This window comes from Empidonax traillii, unplaced genomic scaffold, assembly GCF_003031625.1.
Source record: "Empidonax traillii isolate 1590-97213 ecotype Southwest subspecies unplaced genomic scaffold, ASM303162v1 scaffold251:size695767, whole genome shotgun sequence".
In the NCBI taxonomy this organism is placed as follows: domain Eukaryota; kingdom Metazoa; phylum Chordata; class Aves; order Passeriformes; family Tyrannidae; genus Empidonax; species Empidonax traillii.
In genome coordinates, this window is record NW_020955444.1 from 627,888 (window position 1) to 631,146 (window position 3,259).

Consider the following 3,259-nt stretch of genomic DNA (forward strand, 5'->3'; position numbering starts at 1 on the left):
TGATACAAGTTTGATTTAAATCTCCCTAGCTTCTCAGCAGTGAAAATGTTACTATTTTTATGTGTTTTATCATACCAATTTTATCATTTTAATATGAAAATGGGTCATTCTCCACTAACCCACTGACAAAGCATGACATTTTTGCTATCACTGCTACCTCTGTAGTGCACTTAAATTTGATTTATGAGAACATTTTATACGTGTTTGTCCTTAGAAGGCTCCAAGCAATGAGATAAAGAATACTAATGTGAATTTTTTAAAGAAAAGGGAAAAAGAATAAAACTCATTCAAACAAAATAACCCCAAGTATTGAACATTGTTTCGAAACAGATTTAATTTCAACAACTGAAATCAGAAATGAACAAAAAGAGATTGTTTTCATATATTCTTAAAGCTGCTGAAATAAATAGAGATAAGATATGAGGAGTTAAGCATCTCTTTGCCTTATACATAGGCCAAGGAAAAAAAAAGTGTGAAATCCCCCCAAAATAGCATCAAGTAGATTTTTTTTTTTTTTAACTCGAATTATTAAATTAACTCCACTCATATGTGGTCAGATCTAGGCTTCTACAGGTGGGGTTTTTTTGAAATGAGGCTGTTATAAATGAAAACTTTCCACTGAATGTTCTGCACATCTGCATTTCCTCACCCTAGTACTGGTTTTAGATGGCTCAGTTTTTGATTGTTGAAAGTGAGCTAACAGTTGGAAAAAAAATTTTCTTCATTCCATCTGAGCATTGATCCCGTTAATATCGAGACTGTTCAGATATGCCCCACTTTGAACAGCTAGCTTTACAAAACCAAACTCTGTCATTTGTGAAATTCTGGGTTAATTCAAGGTTGTATTAAACGTTTTCTTTCGCTTATATTATGTCCTGTATATTTAGGGTACTCTACCTGGAAGTGTGTGTGTAGGTCTTCCATTGTATCCCTCCATTTTCAAATGCCATTAAACATTTGAGTTATGATGCTTAAATGGTTTCATCTTTCTCTTTTGGAAAACAAGGCACTTCAGAAATGTATACAGTAAAGAACAACTCGAAGTTCTAGTATAAATTTCAAGCAAATAGTTGTGCTAAACTCAGAGGTTTTCTCTCTCTTTTGATTTTTATAGTGTGATTTAGTATTCATAAAAGATGGGATTTAGAACTCCTGAGTCAGTTATAAGTACATAAACGGTAAGGCGGGTTGTCTTTAAAAATGAATTAGAAGTCTTGCTCTGCTAGTATCTAGTGCTTAGAATATACAGAACTAATTGTTCTGAACAAATGAGTGTCATATAAAATGAAAAATATGCAACATATCTGTGTAGCTTTCAAGATGCTATATATCAAGCAATAAACAACAACAATCTGTTGCAAAACTGAGGTTTTTGATTTGTCAGAGATTCTATTTCATCTTCCACCGAAGTTCTGATGTTTATGAGTGCTTGGGGTTAAGGTTAAGGTTTAACAAATATATGCCCAGTGTCCCCACAAAAATGCCCTTCCTCTCAAAAAAAACCTTTGAAAATCATAATCAGACAATTTTGTTTTATTGTCCTCATTCTTTCTTTAGGACTTCCACATTCATTTAAGAAAGATACATTTTTTTGCTTCAAAAAGCATGAAATTTTAGCATCTGAGACACAAAGAGTCTACATTAGTTAGTAGAAATATGGGGCCTGTGGTAAGGATCTGGAATTTTTTGAATGTTGACAAATAGGTTTCAGTGATGCAGATATTATGAGTCTTTAGTCTGCAAACATTTACTTCTGTAATGTGCCCTTAGTCCTGATGCTGGTATACATCAGTGATCTGAAACATGGACTGCTTTGATGAATATGAACATATGCAGGTTGGGGTCAGCTTTCTTTTTTTTTAATGTTAACATTCTTCATAAGCAGTACATGCTCCAATATATCTAAAAGTGACTTTGCAATGGTAAAAGGCAAATACAAGCAGGTACCCCCAAATACCAGGCACTGGAAGGATTTGGGAGAATTTATTTTTAAGAGTCAAGAGCACTTCAGGTATTGGCACAATGCTGCACCAGGACTAAGAAAGGCAAATGCCCTGTTCCTCTCAGGGCTTTTGTCATCCCTGGCCCCCCTGCTGCAGGGCCTTCAGACATGTCTGCAAGAATTTATCTTCTCTCGTACCCTGGAGTCAGCTACTCTGGAAGGCAGAAGAAGAAAACATGGGAAAGATGCCTTTTTCCAGGTAGGAAAGCTTCCTTAAGTGAAAAACTTTAATGTCCTCATAGTAAAATCTTTCTGAAGGGACTTCTGCACTTTCAGCAATGTACCAAAAATTGTTCACACTTTGGTTAGTGATTATCTAGTCTATTTGCATCTTAATTTCTGATATTTATGTAAAAAAATGTTTTCACAAACAGGGATGATTCTCTCATTTTGTTTCTACATGACTTGTTTCCTTTTGGAACTTTTCACTTGTATCTTTCACTTTTTTGTTTGTTCAACACCAAAAGAAATAGCAGAGAGATAAAAATATTCCTGGGAAATTATTATGTGTTGAGACTAGTGTTCACCTCACTGGTTCTGACAGTTTTGTTATAGCTTTCATCAGCAAAAGATTCCTGTTTTTGTAATGGAATTTTGGTCATCATACAAGAAAATGTGAAATACATCTGAACAGAGAAATTACCTCATATATGGAAATCCTGTATTCAAGTTTCTCCATCTCACCTAGATAATGAATACCCAAAATCATAAGGTTACAGTTTCGTTAGAGGTAAATTTCTCTGTCTGTTTGGCTTCAAACAAAAAGGCAGAGGTTTATACACTGGACCAAGGAGTAAAACTAGCAACCATCTTGGAGGCTACCAGACAGCATTACTTAATGTTTGATGCTTGTTCTAATGAACGTTTTAATTATCTCTACAAGGTAGAACCACTCCATCAAGGGAAACTAATCACAGAATCACAGAATCATAGAATGGCTTGGGTTGGAAGGGATTTTAAAGATTGTCTAGTTCCAACCCTGCTGCCATGGGGCAGAGGGGGACAAAGAGAAACTATGTCCAATCAAGGTCCCAGCATGTGACAAATGTTAATTTGCTATGGCATATATGCGTTTCAATGGTTGCTAGTAGCAACATCAAGCATAATTCTTAATTTGTAGCATTGTTCAGGTCAGGATTCATAATTATTTATGGTATATCAAGCATGTAATTATTTCGATGCATATTCAAATCTGATTACAGTCTATGTTTCAAGGATGCAAGATTCTTTTAATAAAATGCAATTATGCTAATAAAT